This window comes from Notamacropus eugenii, chromosome 4, assembly GCF_028372415.1.
Source record: "Notamacropus eugenii isolate mMacEug1 chromosome 4, mMacEug1.pri_v2, whole genome shotgun sequence".
Classification (NCBI taxonomy): domain Eukaryota; kingdom Metazoa; phylum Chordata; class Mammalia; order Diprotodontia; family Macropodidae; genus Notamacropus; species Notamacropus eugenii.
Window position 1 is genome coordinate 341,382,402 of NC_092875.1, and position 15,504 is coordinate 341,397,905.

The 15,504-nt window shown below is 39.6% G+C and overlaps 1 long non-coding RNA gene and 1 pseudogene across 1 annotated transcript; both read left to right on the forward strand.

Moving 5' to 3' along the window:
• The first annotated feature begins 3,922 nt into the window (after nucleotides 1–3,922).
• Nucleotides 3,923–13,300, forward strand: LOC140501523 (uncharacterized). The gene is made up of 2 exons (XR_011966216.1): nucleotides 3,923–4,048; nucleotides 12,436–13,300. It is a non-coding gene; the product is annotated as an uncharacterized lncRNA (long non-coding RNA).
• On the forward strand, nucleotides 7,606–9,090 carry LOC140501520 (dicarboxylate carrier UCP2 pseudogene; annotated as a pseudogene).
• Nucleotides 13,301–15,504: the final 2,204 nt, after the last annotated feature.

The following is a 15,504-nucleotide window of genomic DNA, read 5'->3' on the forward strand; positions in this document are numbered from 1 at the left end:
TTTCCACAGTTTTGGGTGATCAAGGTTGTGACCTAGCATGGTCAGGTAAAGGTCAGAAACTTGTGCACAGGCTTGATGAGCTGTTTGAGGGAAAACCTATATGAAGTCACATGGCCAGGTGACGGTGGGGCACTGAGTTCAAAATTCAGAACACTATAAGAAGCTTCCATTATTCTGAACATATGGAATTCTTCCTTACTGGAAACTACCCCTTCATTCAAGGGAATCAGCATAGAAGGCCCTCTCTCCTCTGAACTTTATTTAATAAATTTTCCTTGATATTATTTTGTGTGTCAACTTTGTCTCTAACAGTTTGGTGCCAAATGTGGGGCTTGACTCACTGACTTGAGGGATTGAGAAAACATAGGGAGAGCGCTCCTGTAAATTTTTTTTTTTCAGTCCCTGTAAATTAAATCTACTCCATGCAAGCACACGACTCTGAACCCTGTTCAGGGAGTTCAGAGGAACCGGGGTCTCTAAATTTGCCAGTTGACCAGGTGAACCACTATACTGGGCAAGGATCAGGACACTCCAGGAACTTACACTTTGGGTTGGTCTTTTACTGACTGAGTGAAGTTCAGTGTGGCAAACTCTTTGTTTGTCATATCCTTGTCCAGGAGTTTCTGTGTTGGCCCTAAGCCAAGGAACGAACTTGGATAGAGTCCTGGGAATTCAAGCAAAGGTGGGGAAATTGATATATATTATAATGCTTTGTTAAATGTCTTGTTTGTGTGTATTTGTAAAGTGTTTTGTTAAATTTTAAATGCAGCCAGGCAGTAAGACTTCCCCATTATCTTGCCCTTCTCCCTCCCCCTCCATCTCCCCCCCTCATCGGCCCAAGTACTTTCAGAGGAGTGAGTGGGGCAGGAAAGACAGAGAGAGTTCTTGAATGTGAAAAGAAAAGTAAGGGAAAATCTTTTTCTCTCAGATAGGGGAGGGTAAGGACAGTCTCTTTTGTATTAGCAAGTAAAAAAAGAAGGAAAGAATCTTGGGCAGTTTGCAGTAAAAAGCTGAGTTTTGATTTGATGAAATGTGAAAGCTAAAATCTGTACTTTAGGTTTGAATTGTATCAATGTATCTGATACCAGACAGTATGTTTAAAATTGCAAGTTCACTTTGGAATTTCAGTGATTTCTTTTGGAGGCATTAACTCTCTCCAGATTCTGAAGGATGAAGATAAGGAGAGTGAGTATACAGGCAGTCAATCATTTAATCCTTTGAAGCTATGGAAGCCTCTGCCTGGGGAGACTGGCAACGTCCTGACAGCAACCTTATGTCTCTGCCTGGATCAAAAGCCTCATCTTAGAAGTACTGGCATATTTTAAGCTAACCTGAGGAGAAACGGTGTGATTTTAAACTTTTTGTAGAACTTTACATGCTTTTCCTAGTATATAGCCTGAAATTCCCAAGGGAAAAGGATATGGGTGGAACAGCAGAGTATCCATATGTTCTTTACCAGGGAAAGTTACCTCCTGTCTCCCCACCCCCCTAACTGATTCAAAAGCTGAAATGGGACTGGGAGAGTATGTCTGTTGAGCCTCGGAGAGGGGAGGGGAGACAGAAGATGCAGTTTCAGCTCTTTAGGAAAACAGAGCAGAATAGGACCATCCTCTTGACAAAGGATTCAGAAGTCAAGTAACTGGCTGGGAAAACGCCTAAAAAAGGGAAAAAAAATAAAATCATAGAAGGTTATTTTCTTGGTGAACAGGTTTCTCCTCCCATCCTTTCAGATGAGGAAAAATAAGGCATACTGTTACAGGAAGTCAAGGCCTCTGTCTCCAGTACCTCCAAAATGAATAGGAAATGGGTTCAGGCCATAGAAGAGCTTGAAAAGTGTGTCAGCAGCCTGCTAAAAGAGAACCAAAAAATGCTGAGGGAAATACACCTGTAAAAAGAGCCTGACTCAATTGGAAAAAGAGGTCCAAAAAGCCAGCGAGGAGAAGGAGGCTTAACTAGCCAAAAAAGCATAACTAGCCAAATGGATGAGAAGGTTCAAAAGCTCACTGAACAAAACAGTTCTCTGAAAGAGAGAATTGAGTTCAGGGAAATTAATGATTATGAGATAAAGCAAGCAGTTAAAAAAATAAAACCAAAAGTTTGAAAAAATAGAAGATAATGTGAAACATTTCATTGGAAAAACAACTGACCTGGAAAACACATTCAGGAGAGACAATTTAAAAATTATAGGACTACCTAAAAGCCATGATCAAAAAAGAGCCTAGACATAATCTTCCATGAAATTATCAAGGAAAATTGTCCTGATATTCTAGAACCAGAGTGCAAAATAAATATTGAAAGAATCCACCAATCACTTCCTGAAAGAGACCTGAAAAGAGAAACTCCTAGGAATATTGTGGCCAAATTTCAGAGTTCCCAGGTCAAGGAGAAAATACTGCAAGCAGCTAGAAAGAAACAATTCGAGTACTCTGGAAATACAATCAGGATAACACAGGATCTGGAAGCTTCTACATTAAGGGATCAAAGGGCTTGGAATAGGATATTCTAGAAGTCAAAGGAACTGGGATTAAAATGAAGAATCACCTACCCAGAAAAACTGAGTATAATGCTTCAAGGGAATAAATGGTCATTCAATGATAAAGAAGACTTTCAAGCATTCATGATGAAAAGACCAGAACTGAAGAGAAAATTTGACTTTCAAACACAAGAATCAAGAGAAGCATGAAAAGGTAAACAGGAAAGAAAAATCATAAAAGACTTTCTAAAGCTGAACTGTTTACATTCCTATATGGAAAGATAATATTTGTAACTTGAGACTTTTCTCAGTATTTGTGTAGGTGGAGGGATTATACACACACACACACACACACACACACACACATACACATATAGACAGAGAGTACAGGCTGTGTTGAATCAGAAGAGATGATATCCACACAAAAAAATATAAAATAAAAATTAAGGGATGAAAGAGGAAAATACTGGGAAGAGAAAGGGAGAAATGGAATGGGGCAGGAAAGAAAAATCTTGTTCAATGGAAGGGGAGAGGGGAAAAGTGAAGCTACTCTCTCCACATATGGTTTAAGGAAGGAATAATATGCTCACTAAATTTGGTATGAAAATCTATCTTATACTGTAGGAAAGTGGGGAGGAGGTGACAAGTGGGGTGAGGGGAATGATAGAAGGGAGGGCAAAGGGGAGAAGGGAGTAACTAGAAATAAACACTTTTGGGAAGGGACAAGGTCAAATGAGGGAATAAAAAAATAAGGGAGGATAGAGTAGGATAGAGGGCAATAAAGTTAGTATTACACAACATGATTATTATGGAAGTCTTTTGCAAAATGACACATATATAACCTGTATTGAATTGCTTGCCTTCTCAGTAAGGATCATAGGGAGGGAGGGATAGAGAGAAGTTGGAATTCAAAGTATTAGAAATGAATGTAGAGAATCATTATTGCATATAACTGGGAAATAAGAAACACGGGTAATGGGGTACAGAAATTTATCTTGCCCTACAAGAAAAGAGAGAAGATAGGCATAAGGGAAGGGTGGGGTGTGATAGAAGGGAGGGCTCACTGAGGGAAGGGGTAATCAGAATGCAAGATATTAGGGGGTGGGGGAGGGGAGAGATGGGGAGAAAAATTGGACATATTACAAAGTGATATAAAAGCAATTAGTATTAAAACAATTGATTGAATTAATTACTGAGACTAAATCAGAGACATCTTTAGTTTGGGGAAAAGAATTTTAGTCTAAGTTTCCCAGAGGCAGGTAACCTCAGGTAAAATTTGGCATTGATGGAAAAGTTAACGTTTTAATGGTAAATTTGATTTTATGATTGTTATTTAATCAGGAACTAGAACATGTATAGAAAGACATGAAAGCCACTTAAGAGTTGCCTCAAAAGATGTTCCTTAGCCAATGTGAAATTATAGTCATATCTGAAACCTGGTTATTGGAACTTGCTATTTTAAGATTCTAAGGGACCAGTAACTGACTGTTCTTCTGAGTCTAACTCCAGGTATGGATAGCAAGAGAGGTAGTCTGAGCCTCCAATCCATGATACCAGTAAGCCTGTGACATGATGGTATGAACTGAAAAAGGTGATCTCATGGGAGGGGTGGGAGAGTGGCTGTTCAGCCTGGGCTGAGGTAGGATTCTCCTCACTCAATTCCCCCACTGACACCTGGCAGACTTTAAACCTCACTAAATGCAAGTTGACAATTTACTTCTGCCTGGAAGTGACATGAAGTTGGGGAGATATTGTTTCCCTGCAATGTCCCTACTCTTAGTGACAATTTCCTATAGTCGAAAGGTTTGTAAGCTTAATACCAGATCTGTTCAATTATAGATTGTTGGCAGGGGAACATCCGAGGTTAAGTCTAAAATTAAGCTATTAGGCTTAGGACTTTAGACTAACAACAATAAGTTAGAATCCTTTAATTCTTAGTAATAGTATAGTAATAACGGAGACAAGTAGGTCAAGGGCTTGTGAAGTTAGCATACATAGTCATTATTTGTGTCTCATTGGTTAATGTTAAAAAAAATTCGTTTGTGGTCTATATTGTAAATACTTTAAAAGAAGTATAACCTGACCAAAAGTTGGAGTTGTTTTATGTGATATGAACTGTGTTAAAAATGAAGAAAAAATTTAAAAAAAAAGAAATGACAATCAGAATGGTTTCAGAAAAACATAGGAAGGCTTATATTAACTGACACAAAGTGAAATGAAGAGAACCAGGAAAGCATTGGATGCAGTAACAGCAATATTGTATAGATGATCAACTGTGAAAGATCTAGCTACTCTTATCAAGACAATTATCTAAGACACTTTCAAAGAACTCATGATGAAAAATGCTATCCACTTCCAGAGAGAAAACTGATGAACTCTGAATGCAAATTGAAGCATATTGTTTTTCACTTTCTCTATTTTTCTTGCTTTTGTTTTTTGCAACATGACTAATATGGAAGTATATTTTTATGACTTCATATAAAAAAAAAGAAAGTAGAACAAAAAGGGAAAAAAGCTATTCAGACCTGAGAATAGCCATGTGTTCCTTCAAGGGATCAATTATGGGAAGTTATGAAAAAAGTTTTCTTTTAAGTAGCAGCAATATTTGACTCAAGAAAAAAAATGAGGTATGGAGGGGCGGAGCTAATATGGCAGAGTGAGAGCTCATATTCAGCTAAGCTCTAAGACAAACTCCTTCAGATACCTCTAAAAAGGGAATTTGAACAAATTTTAGAGTGACAGAATACAATAGAGATCAGAATGTGGCACATTTCCAATCCAGGACAGCCTGGAAGGTCGATGGGAAGGATCTATTTCATGGGGCTGGAGGAGAGCACAGTGCACAGGCTGTACCAGTATGGACCGCCATAGCAACGTTGAGCAGGAATCACCAGGTTGTCAGAAGCAACAGCAGTGAAGATTCTCAAACATATCAGCTCAGGACAGGAGTCCAGTGGAATGGAGTGAGAGAGAACCACAGAACCCCAGGTAACTGCAGCAGTTGCTCCTGAGACTCTCAGCCCACAGATTACGTGTCTGTAAATCACTTATTTGAACTTCTAGGAGCTAAGACAGTGGAGTGGAGTGATAGGTAAATGCTATCCCCTTCCCCTTGTTGACCTTGAAAAACCTAGAGAATATTTCCCTAGGAAAAATTCTGGAACAGTATGATCAACCAAAGGGGTAAATAGTCCCTTAGCCCACGAGGCTAGAAAAATCGTAATGTGGGGTACCTCTTGCTGTGGCTGAAGGGAACCAATGCAGGACTGGAGCTGCCCAGGCAGCCCCACCTCAGCGAACTAGGAGGAGATTCTGAGCCCCAGTAGGGTGGAGCCCCTAATCTAATTGGAAACTAAATAATCTAATCCTAAAGAATGAGTCGGTTAAACAACAACTTCATTCAAGAGAATGACAATAATGAGACAACCTACCAAATCTTATGGGATACTGCAAAAGCAGTTCTTAGGGGAAGTTTTATATCTTTGAATGCCTACATGAAAAAATAGAGAAATTGATCTCCTGATTATTGCATGCAGCTGAAAAAGCTAGAAAAAGAACAAATTGAAAATCCCCAAGTAAACGCCAAATCAGAAATACTGAAAACCAAAAGAGAAATTAATAAAATTGAAACTAAGAAAACTATTGAACTAATAAATAAAACTGAGTTGGTTATATGAAAAAAAACAATAACATTGAAAAACCTTTGGTCAATTTGATTAAAAAAAGAAAGAAGAAAACCAAATTACCAATATCACAAATGAAAAGGGCGAACTCACCTCAAACGAGGAAGAGATTAAAACAATAATTAGAAATTACTTTACCCAATTGTATGCCCATAAATTTGATAATCTAAATGAGATGGATAAATATTTTTTTAAAAAATTGCCCAGATTAACAGAAGAGGAAGTTGAACACTTCAATAATCTGATCTCAGAAAAAGAAATTGAACAAGCCATTAATGAATTCCCTAGGAAAAAATCTCCAGGGCCAGATGAATTGACAAGTGAATTGTATCAAATGTTTAAAGAAAAATTAATTCCGATACTATTTAGACTATTTGGGAAAATTGGTGGCAAAGAAGGAGGCATAACAAATTCTTTTTATGATAACAAATATGGTTCTGATACCTAAACCAGGAAGAGTCAAAACAGAGAAAGAAAATTATAGACAAATTTCTCTAATGAATATAGATGCAAAAATACTAAATATTAGCAAAAAGAATACAGCAACTTATTATGAGAATAATACATTATGATCAGGTAATATTTATAACAGAAATGCAGGGCTGGTTCAATATTAGGAAAATTATAAGCATTACTGATCCTATCAACAACAAAACTAATAGAAATAATATGATTATCTCAATAGATGCAGAAAAAGTTTTTGACAAAATACAATACCCATTCCTACTGAAAAAACTGGAGAGCATAGGAATAAATGGAGCCTTCCATAAAATAATAAGTAGTATCTGCCTAAAATCATCAGCAAGCATTACATGTAATGATGATAAGCTAGATACATTTCCAATAAGATCAGGAGTGAAACAAGGATGTCCATTATCACCACTGTTATTCAAAACAGTATTAGCTTTAGCAATAAGAGAAGAAAAAGAAATTGAAGAAATTAGAGTAGGCAAAGAAGAAACTAAATTATCACTCTTTGCAGATGATATGATGATATACTTAGAGAATCCCAGAGAATCAAGTAAAAAGCTACTTGAAATGACAAACAACTTTGGCAAAGTTGCATACAAAATAAACCTAGAAAAATCATCTGCATTTCTATTACTAACAAAGCCTACTGGCAAAAGATAGAAAGAAAAATCCCATTTAAAGCTAAGATAAACACTTTAAATGTCTGGGAGTCTACCTGCTGAAACAAACCCAGGGACTATATGAACACAATTACAAAACACTTTTCACACAAATAAAGTCAGATCTAAGTAAGTGGAAAAATATCAATTGCTTGTGGGTAGACCAAGCTAATATAATAAAAATGACAATTCTAGAGTGCGCGCATCCACCTCCTCAGCGACAGAGATCTCGGAGTGTCGTAGCGAAGACCCCAACGCAGCCGCTCACGCCTGCCGGACCCCGCGCTCTGCCGCTGGCCTTGTGCCTCCCGCCGCCTCTTCGTGTTTTCCTCTACGGTCCAGAGCACATAGTATGATCATTAGGTGTTCAGTTTCCCAACAATTTTCTATGGAAAATAAAGGGAAGTGAGCCATGGTTGCTGTGAGCAACTTTGAAGAGCAGGACACCTTTAGAGAAGCTTGATAAAGGTGCCATCATCGTGAGACCCTCCGGATCAGGACTCCAGCAGAGTTCCTCTATCTCATCTTGCTCAATCAGTAGAGGCTATCTTTCCATTTCTCCTCTGCCTCCGGGGAAGTAGCAGAAAGCCAGCATCCAAATCATGGTTGGATTTAAGCCTACAGATGTGCCCCCAACAGCCACTGTAAAGTTCCTTGGGGCTGGCACAGCTGCCTGCATTGCTGACCTCATCACCTTCCCCCTGGACACAGCCAAAGTCCGGCTGCAGATTCAAGGAGAGAGCCAGGGGCCATCCGAGCTTCCTCTAGCACTGCCCAGTATCGGGGTGTCATGGGCACCATTCTGACCATGGTGAAGACTGAGGGCCCTGGCAGCCTGTACAACGGGCTGGTGGCTGGGTTGCAGCCCCAGATGAGCTTTGCCTCTGTCCGCATTGGCCTCTATGACTCTGTCAAACAATTTTACACCAAGGGATCTGAGCATGCAGGCATTGGGAGCCACCTCCTGGCAGGCTGCATCACAGGGGCACTGGCAGTGGGAGTAGCCCAACCCACAGATGTGGTGAAGGTACGTTTCCAGGCCCAGGCTCGTGCATGTGGCAGCTGGAGATACCAGGGTACAGTGGATGCTTACAAGACTATTGCCCGAGAGGAGGGCCTTCGGGGCTTATGGAAAGAAACTTCACCCAATGTCTCCCGCAATGCTATTGTCAACTGTGCTGAGCTGGTGACCTATGATATCATCAAAGATGCCCTTCTGAAGGCCCACCTCATGACTGATGACCTTCCATGCCACTTCACATCAGCCTTTGGGGCTGGCTTCTGCACCACCATCATTGCTTCCCCTGTGGACGTGGTCAAGACAAGATACATGAACTCTGCCGCGGGCCAGTATGCCAGTGCTGGCCACTGCGCCCTCACCATGCTTCGGAAGGAGGGACCCCAAGCCTTCTACAAAGGGTTTATGCCTTCCTTCCTCCGCTTGGGCTCCTGGAATGTAGTGATTTTTGTCACCTATGAGCAACTGAAACGGGCCCTGATGGCCGCTCGCACTTCCCGGGAAGCTCCCTTCTGAGCCCTCTCCTGCTAGCTCTCTGCCTTATATATCCCCCCTTCGAGTCTAGAACCCATTCTGCCTCTCCTCCCTTCCATTTTCCCCTCATTCCTCTCCTCCCCTGCCTTAGCATTGAAGGTACTCCTCCCCCTCCCCTCCTGCACCTTCCCTCCTTAGAGTTAGCCCCATTTAAAACCTCCATCCAGCCTACTTCTGCCATTGTAATCTCCCCAGTTCTAAAGCTCCTTGCTTCTAATAAAGTCAGACCAGAACCCCCCCAAAAAATAAAAATTGACAATTCTACCTAAATTAATTTACTTATTCAATGCCATACTCAATCAGGCTGCCAGATAATTATTTTCTAGAGCTAGAAAAAAATTCAAAATTCATCTGGAAGAATAAAAGAATATCAAGGGAACTAATGAAAAGAAATGCTAGGGAAGGTGGCCTAGCCCTACCAGATCTCAGATTGTGTTATGAAGCAGCAGTCATCAAAACCACTTGGTACTAGCTAGTACTAAGAAATAGAGGGGTACACCAGTGGAATAGCTTAGGTCCTCAAGACACAGTAGTCAATGAACATAGCAATCTACTGTTTGATAAACTCAAGGACACTAGCTTCTGGGATAAGAACTCATTGTCTGACAAAAATTGCTGGGAAAACTGGATAACAGTGTGGTGGAAACTGGGCATAGACCAATGCCTGTCACCACATACAAGAATAAAATCCAAATGGATGCATGATCTAGATATAAAGATTGATACTATAAACAAATTAGGGGAGCAAGGAATAGTGTATTTGTCAGATTTATGGAGAATGGAGAAATCTATGACTAAACAAGAGATAGAGAACATTATGAAGTGCAAAATGGAGGATTTTAATTACATTAAATTGAAAAGCTTTTGCACAAACAGACCCAATTCCACCAAGATTAAGAGGGAAGTAGAAAACTGGGAAAGAATTTTTGCAACTTGTGTCTGTGATAAAGGCCTCATTTCTAAAATATATAGAGAACTGAGTCAAATGTACAAGAACACAAGCCATTCCCCAATTGATAAATGGTCAAAGGATAGGAACAGGCAGTTTTCAGAGGAAGAAATTAAAGCTATCTATAGTCATATGAAAAAATGCTCTAAATCACTATTTATTAGAGAGATGCAAATCAAAACAACTCTGAGGTACCACATCACATCTATCACATTGGCTAACATGACAAAACAGGAAGAAGATAAATGTTGGAGAAGATGGGGGAGAGTTGGAACACTAATTCATTGTTGGTGGAACTGTGAGCTGATCCAACCATTTTGGACAGCAATTTGGAATTATGCCCAAAGGGTTACAAAAATGTGCATACTCTTTGACCCAGCGATATTGCTAGTAGGACTGTATTCCCAAGAGATCATAAAAATGGGAAAGGGTCCCACATGTACAAAAATATTTATAGCAGCTCTCTTTGTGGTGGCCAAAAACTGGAAATCAAGGGGATGCCCATCAATTGGGGAATGGCTGAACAAGTTGTGGTAAATGAATGTAATGGAATATTATTGTGTTATAAGAAATGATGAACAGGAAGACTTCAGAGAGGCCTGGAAGGACTTTTATGAGCTGATGCTTAGTGAAAGGAGCAGAACCAGGAGAACTTTCTACACAGCAACAACCACAGTACATGAGGAATTTTTCTTATATACTTAGTCCTTCACAGCAATGCAAAGACCTAAAAAATTCCAAATGGACTCTTCAGGCAAAATGCCTTCCACATGCAGAGAAAGAACTATGGAGTTGGATTGAAGGATGAAGCAGACCATTTTCTCTTGTGTTATGTTTTGTTTCATTTTGTTTTATGGTTTCTCCCATTCATTTTAATTCTTCTGTGCAACATGACTAAGGAGAAAATGTATTTAATAAGAATGTATGTGTAGAACTTATATATGATTGCACACCACCTTGGGGAGGGATGGAGGAAAGAGGGTTAGGGGTGGGACAAAAATCTAAGACTTATGGAAGTGATTGTAGAAAACAGAAAACAAAATAATTTTTTAAAACTGAGGGCTAAAATGTTTATCATTAGTGTTATAAATTCACATTTGACATGATTCAAGTCAAAATATGTCCTGAAGGAATAAAGGGCAGCATCTGACAGTGGTCTTCCTATCAGGATTAAGCAGAAAAGATATTGTTATTTGGCATTTATAATTGTAAAGTGCTTGACGCAAGGATAGGCATGTGTTAGATGCAACATTAATCTAAAGTAAATGCTACAATTTTTGAATTTGGATTTTGTTATATAGAGATTAGGGTTTTTAAAACGATGTGATAGAAAGTTGATAATTTGAAACTTTGATTTGAAAATTTGATTATAAATAAGCAGTGATAATGGTGATGTTTGCCATATAATGGTAGATTTAACTTCTTTGCTTTGTTTAAGAATGGGATTCCAGAGCAGACAGTTATGGTGAAGATGTGGAGGAAGGCTGGATAATCTGAGTAATGGGATTGAGAGATTTGGAAAGATAAAGGTTTGACTGAAAATTTGAAAGGCAGATAAGGTTTGCTGGATGGGTCAGTTTCAAATGGTTTCAATAAGTGGTGAGGGGGTGAGAAAGTATTTTAACAAGACAGAAAAATCATGTAACTTGATTTGATAATTAATGGCTCAATCAAATTTGAGATGACTCTATCTGAAAGGATATCAAGCCAATATTTATTTGCTATTTAAGACTTTATGGGACTACAATTTACCATTATTTTAAGCTCTGATTACAGGAATAAATTGTCTGAGTTCTCATAAAGGCAATTGACACAAACTGCATGCAGGCTGAGAATGACTAAAGGCAGATATTTGGGGAGAGTTTTGAAGACCTTGAGACAGGATCTTCCCAAATCCATTATTCAATAACTTTGCTATGTCCTTTCTGAAAAAGGAAAATTCCCCACCTGACTACTCTTAAGCCCTGTTTTCAGCACCTAGTGACCACATGATTGGCTTTCAGATACTGACTCATTCCTGGAATCAAGCAGAGTTAAGGAAAATCTTTCCTTCTATTAAGATATATGACATTGTCCCTCTTTTTCTTTTATAGCAAATTTCTATGATCAAGAAGTTATATTGAGCAGTTGCAGGACCACGAGGTGGGAGGGAAGGAAGGGGAGGGACCAAGGGACCAGAGGAGTAGAGGTCCTGGGAGCCTGGAGAGAGACACCACCAGCACCGCTGCAAAGCAGTGGGGAAGTTCTGGAGGTCTCCCCTTGAACTTGGGTCCAGTCATCCTCCATCCCCTCTCCTCCCACCTCAGTCTCAGGAGACATGCAGCACTTCCAGAGGTTGCTGGAACAGAAAACCATTGTCACTGATGTCCTGGGCAAGCTGGAGGAAGTCTCCAGTGTCAAAAAGTACTACCTGGCTACAGGTTCCATGGCTTTCCTAGTCCTCTATCTCATATTTGGCTATGGGGCTTCCCTGCTCTGCAATCTCATCGGATTCATCTACCCAGCATATGCTTCCATCAAGGCCATAGAAAATCCCAACAAAGATGATGATACCATCTGGCTAACCTACTGGGTGGTATATAGCATATTTGGGATGGCTGAGTTTTTCTCTGACATCATCCTTTTCTGGTTCCCCTTCTACCATGCAGGGAAGTGTGCCTCTTCCAGAGGCTTGCAATGGCTCCCAGCTCCTGTAACATCGCCTGATCCGCCCCATCTTCCTGAGACACCAGGCTTCCATGGACAGCCTGGTGACTAACCTGAGTGGACAAGCCCTGGACACAGCAGCCCATCTGATGAGAGAAGTTGTCCAGGCCTTGGCTCACAGTCAGATGGTGCTGACCTCCCACATGGCTCCTCAACTCCCTCCAGAGTCTTCCAACCAAGGCAGGCGCAATTCACCTCCAGAAGAATAAGTGAAGAGACCACCCCTGAGTCAGAGGCCTCAAGTGACTGGACACTCTCCTCCCAACCCCCTCAGCATCAAGGGACTGTGGCCTCCAATCCTAGCCTTTCCCAGCTGTATGTATGGCTCCAACCAACTCCACTCTCTTGGGCTTTAGGGCATTAGAGATATCTCCCCAGGCTGGGAGGTAGGATGGGGGGGGGGGGGGGGGGACCTTTGCCCATTTAGGATCCACCAGCACCTGCTAAGGGCCCAACTGGTGCTAAGACTAAGTATACTATTAACCATCTGCCTGGGGCCCCTTCACCCACCACTGGCCTCCCACGGGACTCTTGATGTGTCCTGGCCATTTCAGCTGCCCATGTATTTAAAAAAAAGTCCTAAAAAAAAGAAGTTATTTTAAATGATTAACAGGTGGATAGTGTGTGCCCATGTGGTGGTAAGGAGATGAATTTTCATGCAAGGTGATGTGGAAAGGCATTCACCTGAATGGATAATGGCTTGTTTTGTTTTAAATATGTAATAAAATTGTTGAAAAAGTAATTTATCTAAATGTTGTTATATTAGAAACTGCATTGTTAAATAAATGATGAATTGGTTAAGAAGCTGTTATGAATTTTGTGTAAAAGTTTCTGTGTTGTAGAATTCCCATTCAGAAACTGAGAATTCTTGAATGTATATGTATGTGTGTGTGATTTTCAAGTCTGTTCCATCTAAGAATGTATTACATATGTTTAAAAGTTTATTTCTGCTATTAAGAAGGAAGTTTTAACTAAAATTGTTTGTGAAAGGAAACTCATTAATTATGCAAAGGCCTTGATTTTAGATCTTTTCTTGTAATTTTTGTCAATTCAATAAGTTGTAAACTGTTTTTAAGAGAGGAAAATATTTGTTGTATGAAGAAATGTTTTGTAAAATCTTTTGTATGATTTTTGGAAGGCCTTCCAAATCTATATTTGTAAGCTAATTTGTTATATAAAAGTTTTATGGAGGTTGGAAGATAAGGGACAAGATAAAAGAGACCAGGAATTTTATGGCTCTAGGAAGCTCTGTGATAAATTTTAACACAGCCTCCTGGCCCCATTCCCCTTTCTTTTTGAAGTCCAGTCATTATTACAGAAGGACTTCTTAGAATCTAACCTGAACTCAGAGCTGCTCAGAGAAAAGATGTTAACTCTTTCCTATTGTCAAAGGAAAGGAGGGGCACCAGCCCCACCCTGGGCCTCTAAGGCTGGAAAAGTCTTCAAGCATCACCCAAGTGGCTATAGCGTCTGAGGCTTCTAGCAATCAGTGGCGTCTCAGACTCAGATAAACTTGCTTTGTTAAAGTTGTAGTCTCTATATAAAGAGTAAACTGTTTGTATATGGAATTCCTAAACAAGGAATTTGTTTTGGTGATAAATGATCTCTAGTGATTGATTTTTAGTACACATTTAAGGTTTAAGATGCAAGTCTGGTAAAATTTTTGATTAGTGAAACCTGCCATCTGATGCAAAGGCTCTGGGACCATTACTAATTGTTCTGCTGCTCAGAGAGGAATGTGACTTGTTACAGGCAGAAGTTTGCCTCAGGGGACAATCCTGTCCTCTGCCTGCCATGGGATCCTTCTGGCTCAGTTTCTTTATTGTGTTCTTTTGAAAAGGAATGCTTCCCCACTTGACTATCTCTGAGTCCAACTATAAAGTAGAGATGATATCTAATTAGGTCCTTGCTCTTCATCTTCATGGCATGTTTCTATAATCAAAACAGAGAATTTAAGATTTAAACAATGCAAGTAGTGGAATCTTGCTGTTTTCAATTAACTGGGTAAATGGGTACTCTGGTATAGTCTTATGAAAGACAAAACCCCTGCAATAGAACATTCTTTCTGAATGTTATGGAAATAATTAGATAAAGGAAAAGAAACAAAAGTATAAATGTGATGTTGAATTATTGTTCCATAGAACAAGACTGGGATTTAAAGTTAACTGCAATTGTATGGAATTATTGAGGTTAGGGGTACTTGGGTGGACTTTTAGGAAATCTGAGCATTTGTAATGCTAAAACAAGATGTATCTTATCTATAGAGAGACTGAAGGAGTTTGGGAGTGACTCCAGGTGGTCTGGGGATTAAAGGGATGGTCCTGATAGGAGTGGCCAGTAACCTGGAGATTTAGATTGATAGGCTCAAGGGTGGGAAATAGAACAGAGATTTGGACATAGTGATAGGGAAAAGCTTATGGACCTCAAAAGAGCCAGTTCAAGTGGGGAAATCCAAGGAGCTTTCAAGGTGAGGTTTTCCAGGGCCCTTTTAGACAAATGGAACTAAAACTCTTTTGGGGTAAGGGACAAAGGTCCCAATTTGGAATAAGGTCGTTACAATATTACAAAGAACAATAGGGTAAATACAATTGACTGAATCAAATTACTGAGACTAAATCAGAGACATTTTCAGTTTGTGGAAAACAATTTCAGTGTAGTTTCTTACAGGCAGGTAATCTCTGGTAATATTTGGCATTGATGGAAAAGTTAAATGTTTCTGTTTTGACTTGAATTCATTTCATGAACGTAAGTTGAAGTTAGTGTTTGAATTTATATGTATAACTCATTCTTTTAGACTGAGCATGGTTAGAATGGGATAGAGAAGCTTGGGAAGCGTATGTAAATCTACTGGAGCAATAACTTATGATGATTGTTATTTAATCAGGAACTAGAACATGTATAGAAAGGTATGCAAGCTACTTAAGACTTGCTTCAAAAGATGTTCCCCAATCAACGTGAAGTTATAGTAATATCTGAAACTGATTATTGGACCTTGCTATTTTAAGATTTTA